Below are 18,362 nucleotides of genomic sequence, written 5' to 3' on the forward strand. Positions count from 1 at the left end.
TATAATGAATTTAATACTTTTCCTTGAAGCGTTCACATTCTACATCGTCATGATTCAAATACAACTTAAATGATCAGAAGGCTATTCTCATATAGATGCTATTAATATTTTTTTTTAATTACTTTAAAGGGCAATAGTCTACAAGTAGACTAAGAGACTAAGGGAGGTCCATCCTGGAACGTTGCAGGAACATAGTCTGTTAAGGGTGACTTAAGGAGCTTTCTAAATTGTACAGAAGAGCTGTTAGATGTTATATGGGGTTGCAGCTTATTCCATATTTTAGGAATGTAGTTGGAAAAGAGAGAATTCCTAGCTAAGTTGATGGCTTTGGTGGTATGTAGAAGGTGTAGGTTACTGGAAGAAAGACAGCAAGAATTATTATATGAGTGTATAATATTTTAGAGAGCAGGGGTTTTATCAGGTTGGTGGAGAATTCTGTGTGCAAAGGTTAGTTGGTTAAAATGTAAAAGCTGAGGAAGTTTGGGAAGCTGAGGAGGATTACTGGCCTTAAACAAATGCCTTACACTGACCATCTCAAAAAACTCCAGCTTTATTCAGTAGCATATCGCCTACTCCGAGGTGATCTCTGCCTAACATATAAAGCTATGTCAAACCCAGAGCTGTTGGACATGCTACACCTAAAGAAATCTCAGTCCCTCCGAGCTACATGCTCTAGGGACCTAAACCTTGTCACCACAATAAACAGGACATGCTGGAGGGATAGATTCCTGTCCCAGAGACTTCCCATACTCTGGAACAGGCTACCCATCTATGTCAAGCAAAGTTCTTCATTAGCACTCTTCAAGAAAAATCTTGATGAGTGGATGGGAAATAGAAAATACACCCCGGGGATCACTTCTGTGTCTCTGCTCGACAGTGGCACAGGAAAATAACTTTCTTGGGTGGCATAAGCCAGGGAACCTTGTTGGCTAGGCTTATGTAGGCCCTTGGGCCAATAGCCTTGTACCGACCTATGAACCTAAGTTCAAGACAATTTAGTTGTTTAAGCCATGTACAGGTTAAGAAGGGAGGAGATGATTACTGAGCAGCAGTATGGTTTCATGCCAGGAAAGAGTACTACAGATGTAATGTTTACTCTGAGGGTGTTAATGGAGAAGTATAGAGAAGGTCAGAAGGAGTTGCACTGTGTCTTTGTGGACTTAGAGATAGCATATTTTAGGGTGCCTAGAGAGGAGTTGTGGTATTGTATGAGGAAGTTGCAGAGAAGTATGTAAAAGTGGTACAGGATATTTATGATGGTAGTGTGACAGTGGTGAGGTCTGCAGAAAACTGGCGGATGAATTTAAGGTGGAGGAGGGATTATATCAAGGATCAGCTCTGACCCTTTCTTATTTGTAATGTTGATGGACAGATTGACAGACGAGATCAGACAGGACTATGTGGAGTATGATGTTTGCTAATAACATTGTGATCTGTAGTGAGAGTAGGGAATAGGTTGAGGAGACCCTGGAGAGGTGGAGATATGCTCTAGACAGGAGAGAAATGAAGGTCAGCAGGACTAAGACAGAATATATGTGTGTGAATGAGAAGGAGGCTAGAGGAATGGTGAGGATGCAGGGAGTAGAGTTGGCAAAGGTGGATAAATTTAAATACATGAGATCAACAGTTCAGAGTAATGGTGAGTGTGGAAGTGAAGAAGTGAGTACAGGCAGGGTGAATTGGGTGGAGAGGAGTGTCAGGATTGATTTGTGACAGACGAGTACCACTAAGAGTGAAAGGGAAGGCCTGCTAGAGGGTGGTGAGACCAGCTATGTTATATGGGTTGGAGACAGTGGCACTGACAAAAAGTTAAGAGTCAGAACTGGAGGTGGAAGAGTTAAATATGTTAAGATTTGCTTTGGGTGTGATGAGGATGGACAGTATTAGGAATCAGTATATTAGAGGGTCAGCCAAGGTTGGATGTTTTTTAGACAAATCCAGAGAGACAAGATTGCATTGGTTTGAACATGTTCTGAGGAGGGCTGCTGGGTATATTGAGAAAAGGATGCTAAGCATGGAGCTGCCAGATAAGATGAAAAGAGGAAGACCTAAGATAACTGTATGGATGTGGTGAGAGAAGACATGCTGGTGGGTGGTTTGACAGAACAAGATGCAGAGGATAGGAAGAAATGGAAACAGATGATCTGCTGTGGTGACTCCTCATGGGAACAGCCGAAAGAGGAAGAAAAAGAAGTGATGTACAGTGATGTAACCTATAGGATGCACCAGTAGCAAACCTTGCTATTTTATTATAGCAGGATTCCAATTTGATTAAGTCAGTTTTAAAGAGGTTGGTTAGTATTGTGGAGGCATAGAGTAGGGTTGATAAGAGGTGTGTGTGGGCTATACTAGCTTTTGTGCTTCTTGTAAGAAAATGTTTCCATACAAGAGACCTAGTTTCGTGTGGACTTTTTTGATGGTTTGGGGTATGTGAATATCAGATTTCACGTTATTGTCAATTTCTACCCCAAGCAGTTTAGTGTGTGTTATTGGGGTAATCACTGTTTGATTTTTGGACAAGGTAGTAAAATACTGTGAAGATGAGGAGAATCTAGTTGGGCTAAAAAGAAGGAGCTTAGTTTTATTGGGATTCAGAATAAGTTGGGAGTTAGTGAGCTATGTTTCAAGAGATAGAAAGGAGTCTTGGTTTATGGTATGGAGGTCCTTTAGTGTGGAGACTACATATTAGGGTAGAGGAGCATGGGGTGTGGAGTTGCTGAGTTGCTTGGTGAATACAGAAAGTAATAGAGGTCCAAGGATGGAGCCTTGTGGAACCCCTTAGGCAACAGGGAGCAGTGGGGAAAGGTGGTGTTGCCATTGAATGGCTTGCAGTCATCCTGCAATGTAGCTTTGGAACCATGTGATTGAGGAGTTGAGAAGCTGCTAAGGTTTAGGGTGGACAGAATGTTGATGAGTTTATTGTGATTTACCATATCAAAGGCCTTAGATAGGTCCAAAAATATAGTAGCTACATATTGTCCATTGGTTCTATGGTGGTTCGCTGTATTGGTAAAGGACATTAGTGTGCTGGTGGTCCTGTGAAAGGGACGAAAACTATGTGGATGTGTGACAGTAGCTTGTGTGTGAGAAGGTAGTCCATTAGTTGGGTGTGTACTACTCTTTCTAGTATTTTGGAGATGGGAGATAGGATGGAGATTGGGCGATAATTTGTAAGTTCAGTGGAATTACCTCCCTTGTACAGTAGTAGAATATGGGAGGTTTTCCAAATAATAGGTACCTGGCTTTCAGATATTGACCAGTTGATGAGTATAGCTACTGGATGCGCTATTGCTTCAGCTGCAATTTTTAGAAATATATTTTTTAAATCACAATTTAGACTTTGGGTTTCAGTGCCTCACCTCAAGTAATTCTCATCTCTTCCTAAGTTAGCTAATTATCATTTACCCTTATTCACCCACTTTCCATAACATCATTCCAAGATTATATACCTCATAATCATGTCTTGCAATCCTAGCACATGGCTGACATCATTGTAACTCTCACACACTTCAGATGTACCACTGCCTTACATTTGGTTCATTATTCATAGGATCATAGGATCATAGGAGTTTACTAGGCTATTGACCTGGCGGTCATTTCATGCCTAGCCATTTCAACCTAATGTAATATCATAGATACACTAGTCACTACCCAGGATTGCATTTCGTAATGACTGCCCATGTCAGAAGGGTTGTCAACGATATCTCTGGTAAGAATTTATGATGCCCCATCCATTCATGCATGTTCCTTTTGGACAGTGTCATAGAGGTGTTCTGTTTTACATGAATTGGTAGCCTATTCCAAAGATATAGCAGTTGCTTGGAGACAAATCTGACCCTCAAGCATGTCCTATTTAAGTCGCAGATCATATTTAGGTGCCTGGAATGGGTAGCTCTATTCCCGTTTGATTTACAGATGTACAGCATCTTCATTAGGTTTGGGTCTGAGATTACTCTGTAAGCCAGGAACTAATCACCCCCTAAGAAGTCTAGTTGGTCTGTGTAAGGCACATGCTGGAGTCCCTTGATCTTCTTTGTTAGAAACCTCTGAGGTGTCTCCAATTGTTGCAGGTGCTATGTATGGTACATGTCGAACAGGACGTTATACTCAATTATGGCCTTGGTTAGTGCTGAGTATAGAGGGGGTTATAGCTGCCTTTGCTCTTGAGGCAATGTCTTTACTAATCAAGTGTGCTATGTAGAAAGCCTTCCTTACTACAGTAGACACATGTTGGTCAAAGTTAAGGTCTCAGTCAACCTGTGATCCCAGATCCCTTAACACTTTGTAGGTACTTAGGGTATTGTTGTTGATCTGAGTGTGTGAAGGGACATTGTTTTTGCTGAAGGGAATGATGATATTTTCTTTACATTTAGTTTGAGACTGTGACTAAGACACCAGTTGTTAGTCTGTGTAAGACCCTCCTGGAGTATAGTGACATCAATTGAGGATTCGATAATTGAACCTAGTTTGCGGTCATCTGCAAACTTGGTCAGCCACAACTCTTTAATTTTGGCCTGACGTTCTGAGAAGTATATACCAAACAGTAAGAGGCCCAGCACTGACCCTTGTGGCATCTGCTTGTGACAGGTCTTCTGGTTGATGTGGAGTCATGCACTTTGACAGTGTGAGTCTGGTTTGTGAGCCAGTTGGCAACCCAACTTAAAACAAAGGGGTTTATATTCAGTTTGCTAAGTTTATCAATAATGCCTGAGTGTGGAATTGTGTCAAAAGCCTTTGTCAAGTTGAGGTATACTGTGTGCATAGATTAGCCCTAGTCAATGGCCTCATTCACATTTTCAAATTAATCCACCAGATTTAACAGGCAAGATCTGCCCTTGACAAAGCCAAACTAGGTTGAATCCAGGATCTGGAAGTTGCCTATGTCCTTATTTATAAGGTCCATAATGATACATTCTATGGCCTTGCAGATGAGGCTGGTAAAGCTTTTGGGTCTATAATTTCCTGGGTCTGTTGCAAGGCCACCTTTATGGAGGGGAATAACTGTTCTTGTTCTCCATTCCACAGGAACAAATTATGTGGTTAGGCTATGATTGAAAAGGGTACATAATGGTGATGCTAGTTCATGTTTCTCCTGTTTAGAAGACAGCCTGGGATGTCATCTGGTCCCACAGAGGCTGTGTACTTTGCCTTGGACAAGGCATTGATCACCTGCTCTTCAGATATGTAGAGTGGGGGAAGTTTGTGGCAAGGTTTCTGATAGGTTTTGAGGGGATAAGGGAATGACATTTTTGCCAAACCTATCTGCTACCAGGTTTACTATCTCTGTAGGGTCAGTGTGTGTGATACAGTTAGCCACTAGTTCTGCACATGATTGGGTCCTACTTTTTGGGTTATGTACATAACTGTAAAAGGCCTTATGGTTATCCTTGGCTGTGCTTGCTACGTTTTTCCCACCGCTGTCCTTAGAGGATGTGACATGTTGCCTTATTTGGTGCTTTTCCATTATTGGGGCCTTGCCTTTGTTCTCTTGGACAGCAACATTTTGCATTTTTTGTAAAGATTGCTGATGCTGGATGTCCACCATAGTGGCTTGTTTTTACTTGGGGGTCTGGTTTTGATTCTTTTTGATACAGCTGAGTCTATACACTTATACAAGTGATTGTACAGGGCTTTTGTGTATGCTTCGGTGAAGTTATCACTTCCAGCTGGGAGTGGGGCTTGAAATGCATTTATACATTCCCCTAGGATGGTATAGTATGCCTTGGTGAGGTTTTTTAGTCTGACTTCACCCTTCGTGAGTTCTGGTGTTAGTGCCAGCTCAAAGGTGACTGATTTGTAGTAATATTTAACTAATGAGGGTCCAACAGTTAATGCAGTGCATCTGTTTGTTATGATAGTGAGGACCAGATCTATAATTTTTGTTCCTCTCATCGGGGTATGAACAATTTTTTCCAGGGCATTTAAGTTAACAAAGTCAAGGAACTTTTGCACTAGTCAGATAGGGCTAGCATAGGTTTCCCAGTTGACGGTGGATAATTGAAATCCCCCATAACCATAGTGTTAGGGAATATTTGGATTGACTCCAGTTTGGTCAGATAGGCTTCACTCACCTCATAACCCATGGAGGGGGGATCCATAACTGGTTATGACTTGAGTGGGAGGTCTTACCCACAGTAACTTGAACTTGGAGTAACTCCATGGAGTTGCCCAGTTTAACTAGATGGGAGGTGAATTTATATCTCTATTATAGATAAAGACACCAACTCCTTTGGTTATCAAAAGTTCATTTTGTGGTCTGAAGGTGTGGAAAGCATTGTATCCTTGCAAGGTCTGTGTACTATCTGAGGCCTTGAACCAGGTTTCTGTGACTGCATAGACATCTACATCTTCCACTGATAGAAATGATTCCAGGGTGTGCAGTTTTTGGTTTAAGCTCCTAGCATTCAGCAGCATGGCCTTTGTTTTATTATGATTGACAGATTTCACATTGGTAAGTTTGTTTTTGAGATTTTTCCTAAAGAAGGCATTCTGGGGGAGGCAAGAGCCTTTGCCAGGAGCCAAAAGCCTAGTGGTGCCAGGTGCAAACTGTCTTTAGCAAAGCAATGAGATTTGTCGACCACGACTTCCCAGGCTGACAGAAAATGGATCCCCTTTGAATGACACTAAAAAGTAAGTCAGTTATTGAACTCAGTAATTTTTTTGTTTATACTGTTTGTCCATTTCTCTCCCTCTCTTCTCACAATCAGTCTGACAACCCTTTGTTCAATCTGTTTCACAGCTCATGGACAATCTGCATAATACTGTCAGTTGAATGCTTTAATATAATCTAATACTTAGATGGGTCAGCTACATGTCTGCAGTCCATGAAGAGTAATGCAGTAGATCAATCCATCCATCCTCCCCCCTCCCCGGAGGAACTGACATCATGACTGACTCCCACTTTCCTTCAGTTGCTCCTGCCATGTCCAGATGGCCAAATTGTTAGCTAATTCAAGATAGACATGGTTCCCGTCTCAGTGCTATTCTGATTTATCAAGATAGTTTCTACTGCCTTTAATATTAATTGAGAAGGAAATACTTAGCATAGAGTTTTCCTTCTCATGGTCTGCTGTAATTAATTCTGAAGTATGTTATTCAGGACTGGTAATACAACTGAAACTGAATAATTGTATTCCAGAAATGAATACATTTTCTTGGCACATTCACAGTGGCATGCACCTGTTTCTTAACAGTCTGAGCTACCTAAGAAGTAATGTTTATTAGCCAATTAGAGCAGCATATTGATATAAATAATCAGTTGCTTTTGTAGTCTTATAAGTCCCCTCCCAACCACTTTTGTAATGGATCAATCTATATTACGTATCAGTGAATGTCAGAAATGGAGATAGATTGTGAAGTGATGCTTGTGGGCCAGAGAACTTGGTTTATGTGACTGATCTAACATTGCAGCAGTGATAGGCAACTAATATTTTAGGAAGTATGTTACCTTTTCTCTACATTTGCATTATATGATGATTAGAAAGGGAAAACTGACTTTAGGGCCAAGAAGAGATAAATCATTGTGTGAGGTGAATAATAAATTGGTAGGCCTAGTTAGGAGGGGGATTGGATCATAGTTTATATGGGGAGTTCCAATTCAGGGGCCTGTGGCAGAGAGTAAAGGGTGTATCAGTAAGAACTGTGTTTAGATAAGGCTGAGTGGGATAAATTCAGCATACTCTTTACAGTCAGTCAGCTGGCACATTTGAGGGAAATATAATGATGTTTTGTGTGAGATGAAAGTAGGATAAAATGGAAGTTTCTGTTGGGTCTTTTCTAGTTCAGTCATAAATGTATTTAATTATCTTGAGGTGTAAGCTAAAATGTCAGGTTGTATTCCAGCAGCAGTTGCAAGATGTTACTGCAAATGGTGTCTCTCCCTTTGGGGTGAGGAAGATGGACACTGCAGAGACTAGTTCTAGTGAAACACCTAAGTATTTGAAGGTGTGGACTAAAACGGTGCTTTGTCTTTTTGTGAGTATGTAGACAGAGTTTTGAGTCTTTCAGATGAGCAAAAATGGTCAGTTAGGTCAAGTTATTAGTTTTGTAACTTTCTTTGTCTTCTGTTTTTAACTAGGGATGTGGTTTGTTAAGCAGTTGTCGAAGGCTGTACATTATTTACTTATTTATGGATCAATTCATAAAAATGTCATCTGTAAAAATGACTAGGTAAGAAATTCTGGGATGGAAATTTAATGAAAACCATGAAATAAACTGGGGTCAGAATACAGCCTTGCATAGCTCTGCATGTAATGATGTGAGGGGTTAATGAGTTGTTATTCTAATTCATGGCAAAGTTTCGATTATTCAGATAGTTAGAGAACCACTCACTGGCAAAGGATCAGAGGGCTGGATGTGCAAGAAAATTAATATGGAGATTATGATTTATTTAGTTAAAGGCCTTTCTGTATATTGTTTTCTATATATTATGATTTTTTTGCCTTATGACCCATGTTGTTACTTAAAATAGGGCAGTTTACTTACCTACTTAACGAACAACAAACAAACAAGTTCATATACTGCATTGCTAGAGATGGATGATTCGATAAGACAATGAAGCAGTTTATGTACTTTAAACTTATTTTATAGCTGGGATTTTTTTTAATCTAAGTAGTACTTCTATGATCAGTTGTATTTCTTGATATCTTGTGATTTCAGCATGATTGCTGGTGAACTTAACTCTATGCTGGCATCCTCTTTGCAAGCCTCATCCTCAACAAACTCATTTCATTAACTGAAGAGTGTATGCCAATCTGTTTTCATAAAAAAATGTCATGTATTGCACTAAAGTACCTATTAATAAAGTCTAGAAATCCCAGTCTTGACATTTATTGCAACAAATTATCCATTTATAAAGTCTAAAAAGGATGCTGTATTTATGAACGAGTTTGATTCTACTCACAGGGTAAAGATGATGATACATTTCAGAGGCTACAACCATGAATAGGGACCAGAAAGATCTGATTCCCGCTGGGAAGAAGGAAGGGTGGAGTAATGGAATGGGGCAAGTGGAAGGAAAGTAGAAACTCTGGTAAAGTGAAATGAATGAGGCCATAGTATTCCATTTAAGAGGAAGACAGTGGTGTCTTGTTTAATAAAATGAAAACACGTATCATTATACCTCATAACGTAAAGCAGAATCTGCAAAGAATTAGTAGCTGTGATGATTGTCAGTGCAGGGGAGGAAAGGACAGAGGTGGGTGTTGAGAAAATTGTGCATAGAATAGTGGGAAAATAGGGACAGTATTCCTGATCAGTAAGGAAGTGTTACTAGAGGTCAAGGTAGTAGGGGAATGTGGAAAAGGCAAATCAAATGACAAACATCACAAATGGCTCTAGTAAATCCATTTCACATCCAAGACCTCTATTTATGACAAGAGTGAGTCATAGTACAAACAAATACATAACAGCAGAGATGCAAGGAGAAAGCTGTCCTCAGAATGAAAATAGCATACCACCTTCACTTCCTTATTATTTAAGAAAAATGAAAAACAAAAAACTCATAAAGTTAGAATTATATGCAACAGTAATGAACAGTCTAAAGCGTCCAATGTTAATTCCTCTTCTATAAAAATAATTCAGAAATAAACTGAAGTAGTCTTAGGCACTGGAATAACTCAGCATTTATTCATGATAAGCCCTGGGATTCACGAACCTTGCACCAGGCGCACGCATGGCGTAGGCGCCACAACGCCAGACATGGCCGCCGAGCGATTCAGGTACGATCCAATTCCACGTGCACCACCGGCGTGCGCCTGAGTTGCGCCGCCTCCGGCGTAGGTATGTTAAACACCCCATGTGCGGTGTTGCACCATGCAAATGAAGGCATGTAGCGATTCACGAAGTGGCGCAGGCGTAGCATAAGGGCACGGCAATGTAAACCAAAAAAAACCGTTTACATATATCCAAACATGACATAGGAGTAATGGAAGGCTGTCAACGTCAGGTGTCATACTGGTGCAACATGCCAATGGCGAAAGACACCGAGAATGTCAAAAGAAAACATGCAGAAAATGTAAATAATGACATAAATGGTATGTACGCAGAAACCACAGCAGAACCTCAGGACATGTCCGCGGAAGGTGCGGAACAATGAAATAATATGACAATGTCATAAAAGAGCAGTATAATACACATCAGCTTCACAGCCACAATATACCATAGTATGCATGGAAAGCCACAACCACAGCCCAAGGGTTGCCAAGGAGTGGCGGCAGTGTCTGGCGCCGTAACCATGTATTACTAGTCAATGCCATGCAAATGAGGCAGATAATACTGAATCGAAAAACCCCCGCCGGCGTAAGGCTGCACCAAACGGCGCAGCGGTAATACACCGAGGAGTGGCCTAGAGGGAATACATGTCAATCGCAGAGGGGTGTGCCACTTTAGGAGGAAGCACATTGGAGCCCAGCAAACATGGGCTGTACAATGCACATCACAGCATCAGGACCGGCGTGTGAGGAAATAGATGCACTGAGAGTACACAATGCGCGCACAGATGCATGTGCACGAGGATGACTACGTTCAAAAGTCCACACAGGATGCACGAAAGACCGCTGCACGGCAAAAGCACATATAAATCCACACAAATGAAGCCAGCAGCCCTGGGTGTCAGCATAAAAGTAATTTAATACATAAATCTAGAGGGAAAAATCCCTCAGATAACAAATATACAGACCGGTTTCGGCTCAGCAGAGCCTTCCTCAGTGACACAAGTTTTTTTATAAAAATCAGCTCACAAAAGTTTCAAACACCATGTATATATGTAAATGAAAACCAAAAGCACTACATGATCAGCCTATCAAAATTGGCAGATCATAATTGGTCATTAAGACCAGGTGGAAACATTGCCCCAAGTTTAATTATCCACTTCCTCTCTTTGGAAGTAAGCAATTCATGCCATTTTGTTTTATCCTGACATTTACCCTTAATATGGTCAATAATACAAAACATAAAGTTAGCTGTGGTGTGTTTTAAACTATGTTTGAATAGTGCATTGTTACTGCGCTTATTCTTGATGTCACTAATGTGTTCACCAATTCTAAGGCGAAATGCCCTAGAAGTCTGACCCACATAAAAGGCAGAACAGGTACAGGTCACTAAATATATAACCCACCCAGAACTGCAGTTTGCCCAAAAATTAATCTCAAAAATCTCTGGTGTATTCTGACTACTAAATTCTCCAATACGTGAAACCTTATTACAAAATTTACAATGGCCACACGAAAACATCCAACTACTGGAGCCCCTGTAAGAGTAGATTGAGTGTAGACTTTGGAATCAAACAAGGACTTCTTATAATGACTCAAATGTGACCCAATAGTACGTCCCCTTCTAAAGGAAAATGAACATCTGTCCCCAAGAAAGTTGTTCAATCTGTTGTCAGCCAAAAGGATGTTCCAATGTCTATCAATAATCTTCATAAAGCCTCGAGTATTGCGTCCATAAGAAGTAACTAGCCTAAGCCGTTGTTGTGACCTATCACGATGGTGATCTTTATAGCACAACAAATCAGTTCTATGAAATTGAGAGACCCACTGTTTGGCCATGTGTATAGTCCCGGAATGATATCCCCTATACTTAAATCTGGCAACCAAATCATCACTGGTCTGGACATAGGACCCTTGATTGGAACAAATTCTCCTAGCTCGTAGGAATTGTGACTTAGGAATATTCCGGATGATATGTGGTGGGTGGAAGCTAGTGGCATGCAATAAAGAGTTATATTCCGGGAATTTCCTAAATAGGGTAGTGGATAAAGTATTATCCATATTCCTATGTAATTCAACATCCAAAAAAATTATATTGGACCTGTCAAAACTCATCTTGAATTCTATACCCCATATGTTGTTATTAAGATAATCAAGAAATTCCATGAGATACTGGTCATCAGCCCTCCACACCAACCAACAATCATCCAGGTATCGACGCCACATATCCATTTCACACATATAGATATTATGACTGGCATCATAAATAATGATCTCCTCGATATATGCCATAAATAGATCTGCATAAATGGGTGCAAAAGATGCACCCATAGCAGTTCCTTTAGTTTGCCAAAAGCACTTATTCTGATAATAGAAAATATTACTGGTTAGCACATATTCAGTAAGACAAACCAGAAAAGTGTTAAAACCTGGTTTGTATAGTTCAGATCTAGCCAACCAATATTCTAGTGCTTGTAGGCCTGCCCAATGTGGAATGTTGGTATAAAGGGACGTAATATCAAGGGTACATAATAGCCAGTCCGGCTCCAATTGGATATCACTGATAACCTCCAAAAACTGTGTGGTATCTTGAATCCGAGCTCTGATTAACCCTAATAAGGGTTTCAAATAGAAAGTCAGATATTCCGATAAAGGTTCCGTCAAGGACCCATGTCCAGACACAATAGGTCGACCAGGTGGGTTGGTAAGGTTTTTATGTATTTTAGGAAGCATATAGAGAAATTGTTTTTGAGGGGACGACACACTTCATAAGCAACAAAAATAGCTAGAATAGCTAACGGACACCAACGACAGTCCCCAGCATCCAAATCCTTGAAGCAAAAGTCCACACAGGATGCACGAAAGACCGCTGCACGGCAAAAGCACATATAAATCCACACAAATGAAGCCAGCAGCCCTGGGTGTCAGCATAAAAGTAATTTAATACATAAATCTAGAGGGAAAAATCCCTCAGATAACAAATATACAGACCGGTTTCGGCTCAGCAGAGCCTTCCTCAGTGACACAAGTTTTTTTATAAAAATCAGCTCACAAAAGTTTCAAACACCATGTATATATGTAAATGAAAACCAAAAGCACTACATGATCAGCCTATCAAAATTGGCAGATCATAATTGGTCATTAAGACCAGGTGGAAACATTGCCCCAAGTTTAATTATCCACTTCCTCTCTTTGGAAGTAAGCAATTCTTCTACTTTTGTAGATTATTGAATTTAAAACTGTTGTTTGCTGATAGTGATAGTGATAAATCTCATGAGTTTAAATTTAAGAAATCGTCTTTTAATCCACCTATGACTCAATTGGTGGGAGTTTTTCAAAGGAATGTGCTATATGATTTACACTATCACTATAAGGATTTTCCTCTGTCTTATAATAATCTGTCCAGGGATGAAGTGTGTAGTCTGGATGAGTTAGCAAAAAACAAAAATGTGGTGATCACACAGTCCGACAAAGGTGGGGCTGTGGTGATTCAGAATAAGGATTCTTATGATCAGGAGGCTTTGAGACAGTTGGGGAATAGAGACCATTATATGGCCATGCCTTTGGATCCAACCCCCAATTTACAGCGTAAGATTGAGGAATTTTTGACATTAGCAGTGGATGAGGGTATTATCCAGCAGGCTACTAAGGAACAATTGATGGTGTCGTCCCCTCAAAAACAATTTCTCTATATGCTTCCTAAAATACATAAAAACCTTACCAACCCACCTGGTCGACCTATTGTGTCTGGACATGGGTCCTTGACGGAACCTTTATCGGAATATCTGACTTTCTATTTGAAACCCTTATTAGGGTTAATCAGAGCTCGGATTCAAGATACCACACAGTTTTTGGAGGTTATCAGTGATATCCAATTGGAGCCGGACTGGCTATTATGTACCCTTGATATTACGTCCCTTTATACCAACATTCCACATTGGGCAGGCCTACAAGCACTAGAATATTGGTTGGCTAGATCTGAACTATACAAACCAGGTTTTAACACTTTTCTGGTTTGTCTTACTGAATATGTGCTAACCAGTAATATTTTCTATTATCAGAATAAGTGCTTTTGGCAAACTAAAGGAACTGCTATGGGTGCATCTTTTGCACCCATTTATGCAGATCTATTTATGGCATATATCGAGGAGATCATTATTTATGATGCCAGTCATAATATCTATATGTGTGAAATGGATATGTGGCGTCGATACCTGGATGATTGTTGGTTGGTGTGGAGGGCTGATGACCAGTATCTCATGGAATTTCTTGATTATCTTAATAACAACATATGGGGTATAGAATTCAAGATGAGTTTTGACAGGTCCAATATAATTTTTTTGGATGTTGAATTACATAGGAATATGGATAATACTTTATCCACTACCCTATTTAGGAAATTCCCGGAATATAACTCTTTATTGCATGCCACTAGCTTCCACCCACCACATATCATCCGGAATATTCCTAAGTCACAATTCCTACGAGCTAGGAGAATTTGTTCCAATCAAGGGTCCTATGTCCAGACCAGTGATGATTTGGTTGCCAGATTTAAGTATAGGGGATATCATTCCGGGACTATACACATGGCCAAACAGTGGGTCTCTCAATTTCATAGAACTGATTTGTTGTGCTATAAAGATCACCATCGTGATAGGTCACAACAACGGCTTAGGCTAGTTACTTCTTATGGACGCAATACTCGAGGCTTTATGAAGATTATTGATAGACATTGGAACATCCTTTTGGCTGACAACAGATTGAACAACTTTCTTGGGGACAGATGTTCATTTTCCTTTAGAAGGGGACGTACTATTGGGTCACATTTGAGTCATTATAAGAAGTCCTTGTTTGATTCCAAAGTCTACACTCAATCTACTCTTACAGGGGCTCCAGTAGTTGGATGTTTTTCGTGTGGCCATTGTAAATTTTGTAATAAGGTTTCACGTATTGGAGAATTTAGTAGTCAGAATACACCAGAGATTTTTGAGATTAATTTTGGGCAAACTGCAGTTCTGGGTGGGTTATATATTTAGTGACCTGTACCTGTTCTGCCTTTATGTGGGTCAGACTTCTAGGGCATTTCGCCAGAATTGGTGAACACATTAGTGACATCAAGAATAAGCGCAGTAACAATGCACTATTCAAACATAGTTTAAAACACACCACAGCTAACTTTATGTTTTGTATTATTGACCATATTAAGGGTAAATGTCAGGATAAAACAAAATGGCATGAATTGCTTACTTCCAAAGAGAGGAAGTGGATAATTAAACTTGGGGCAATGTTTCCACCTGGTCTTAATGACCAATTATGATCTGCCAATTTTGATAGGCTGATCATGTAGTGCTTTTGGTTTTCATTTACATATATACATGGTGTTTGAAACTTTTGTGAGCTGATTTTTATAAAAAAACTTGTGTCACTGAGGAAGGCTCTGCTGAGCCGAAACCGGTCTGTATATTTGTTATCTGAGGGATTTTTCCCTCTAGATTTATGTATTAAATTACTTTTATGCTGACACCCAGGGCTGCTGGCTTCATTTGTGTGGATGACTACGTTCCCCAACCCAGTCATGTGACGGCCGCCCCGTCAACAACCACGGATACAGGAAGGTGATGCGGAGAATATGAGGAAATGCAGAAGCAGTGTAATTGGAGTCGTAATGAGCAATCAACACCAATCAACCCACGAAGGGCAATCGGCGGCAGCTGACAACTCTGCATGCAGAATCCCGCAAAATGGGAAAGGGGAGGCATATGAATGCAAAGAAAGTAGGGGATGTAGCAGAATTGCAAAGAGCGAAGAATCGATACAGCACAGCCAAGTAGAGAGGTACCATAACGGCGGCGGCAGACAAAATGCATGATATGCCATGTGCCTGCAGGATGCACTCCAGGCAATAGTAGGTGCAACGTGCAGAAACAGTAAGGTAAGGTGTAAAGCTAAACCAATGCAGGCAAGTGTAATGTAACACCAAAGGCAACAGCGTTGCAGTGCCAACGGTAAAACACGGAAAATAATCCACAGATACGGCCGCACAGACACACCCAATGACATCACCGGGTGTACAGCACAACAGTATAAAGTGTGAATGCACAGAACACACAGCGTGTATTCCCAAACGCTGCACTTTAGGGTGTAAACACACGGGGAACTTTTAAAATGTATATGTTGGGTGCTGCCGTGGCCGTGATGCATCGGCATGTGTCAGAGACAGACGGAGTTGCGGAGGAGGGTGCCGACAACTACCGTAGGCCTCAGAGGAGAAGGAGAGTGTTCAGACCAAGGGTAACCTACCAGGGGCTTCAAGACCTGGAGATAGTAGAGCGTTACAGGGTGGACAGGGACACGTTACAGCAAATAGTGGAGCTGTGCCGGCCATGCTTGAGAACAAGAGACAACAGAGGGGAGCCTATCCCAGTGGACACAAAGGTATGTGTAAGCTTGTGAATACTGGCAACAGGTACCTTTCAAAGGCCAACCGGGGATATAATGGGCATCTCACAGGCATCAGCATCCGGGGTACTACACCAGATTCTGGATGCCATGTTACGACATGCCCATGAGTATATATACTTCCCCAGATCTCAAGAGGAGTGGGCTAGCAATATGCGCCACTTCCACCGTGTGGCACAATACCCGGAGGTACTGGGTGCGATAGACTGTACGCACATAGAAATCAAGTCACCACCCGGGGAGCAGGGTAGACGCTACATAAACCGCAAGGGATTCCCCTCCATCAATTGCCAGGTCGTGTGCAATGCACAGGGCATTATCATGGATGTGTGTGCTGGCAGCCCTGGAAGCTACCACGACTCCCATATCTGGCATGCCTCACAGCTGTATCAGGTATTCACCAGGGGACATCACACAAGGTCACCTTGTGGGGGATGCTGGCTATGCACTGGAGCCGTGGATGATGACACCCATCAGAAATGCACACACACACATGCAAGACCGCCATAATGAGGCACACGCACAAACCAGAATAATCATAGAGCGTGTGTTTGGGATGTTGAAATCACGGTTCCGGTGCTTGGATACATCCGGTGGAGCCCTGCAGTACTCTCCAGGCACATGTGCCCACATATTCATAGTATGTGCAATGCTACATAATATGATCCTGCAGAAACAGCTGCTGCAGGGACATAATGGTGTAGGGCCACCAAGCCCGCCACAACTGCCAAGGCAAGCACAGGCACAGAGCGTTCAGTGTCATGAGCACACTGTGCCAGCCCCAGTAGGCAGACGGAGGCGTACCCAATATGCCTATGCCTTGACAAAGAGGGAACGTATAGCACATACTCTTACAGCGTAGGCCCCATGGACTGACACCTCCCTACCTGCACACACAGTGAAATGGACGGCACACAAACATGGCCGCCTGTAATGTGTACTGTATGGGCAGTCCCATATGTGACTCCAACATAGGTAGCACCCAAACACTGCACACCCAACAGCCAGCGGAGCATAGAACGCCAACACCTCAACCGTTCGCAGGTCCTACAGCAGACGGCGTAGCCGTATGCTGCCACGTTCGCCGCAAGGTGTATACATATGTACATATGTGCATACACAGATATGGAGATAGATATCATTACACACGTAGAAATATATGTACACATACACAGATAGAAAGTACAACAGGTAAAACAGGGAATCACAGGGATGCAAGGTGACAGAGAAGTAAGACGTGAAATCTCTACATAGTAAACATAGTGAACGACAACCCGAGTATCCGGGAGGGTGGACAGAACAGGGAACGCCACCCATGGAAAGGTCAACCTACCTAAATGCATATTCGCGAGTCGGGATGATCGCCAGGCCACAGTACAGTAACAGGACATGTGCGGGTAATATTCTTAGGATATGAGGGCAGAGGTAGATACCGCCGCCGGTGATGCAGGCAATGTAGGTACTGTGTGCAACCGTCCCTGCGACAGCGGAAGTATGTGTATGTGTGAGGTGAGGGTGTTGTGTGTTCCGCTGTGCGAGTGTAATGTGTGTGCCACTGTAAAATGTGTATGTAGGTGACATGTGACAGGCGGAGTGGAATAACATGTGTAGGCATACAGTATAGGAACCACAGGCGTATGTACAGCAGTACCCACAAAGTAGTACTGAGAGCTCCTCCCTGGCTAGGCGCGTGGCGACGTAAAATGATGCAAAGCGAAACTGTCCCAGAATGTACCACAGGAGTATAGCCAACATGAGATGCAAAGGACGCATGTAGAAACCATGACCGTATATATGGCACCGATATGTTAATTTCAAAACGCTACGTCGGCAACATTACACAGCAATAGTCATGTACCGCGGAAATACGCATGTGCTACCCCGGCACCGATCGTGGCCACGTATCGTCCCGTAAACACCGATGTGTGTTCTACGAGTGTTAAACAAGCAATCGCCACCCGAATAGGTGGCAACCGGTAGCACAGAGGCCGTCCCAAGTACAGGACCACATTGACCGTAAATATCCGTGACAAAATGCCAAGGGATAGTCGGCACATACGAACAGCCTCAGATATAATACCGATGTGATGGAGGAATACATGCTGGAAGCACACATGCAGGCGATACCGACACCAGACGACATCAACAAAACCTACACTCCTAGAACAATAGACAGGTAACTTGCAGCTCCCC

The sequence above is a fragment of the Protopterus annectens genome, chromosome 2.part1, assembly GCF_019279795.1.
Source record: "Protopterus annectens isolate FY-2018-M chromosome 2.part1, PAN1.0, whole genome shotgun sequence".
In the NCBI taxonomy this organism is placed as follows: Eukaryota; Metazoa; Chordata; order Ceratodontiformes; family Protopteridae; genus Protopterus; species Protopterus annectens.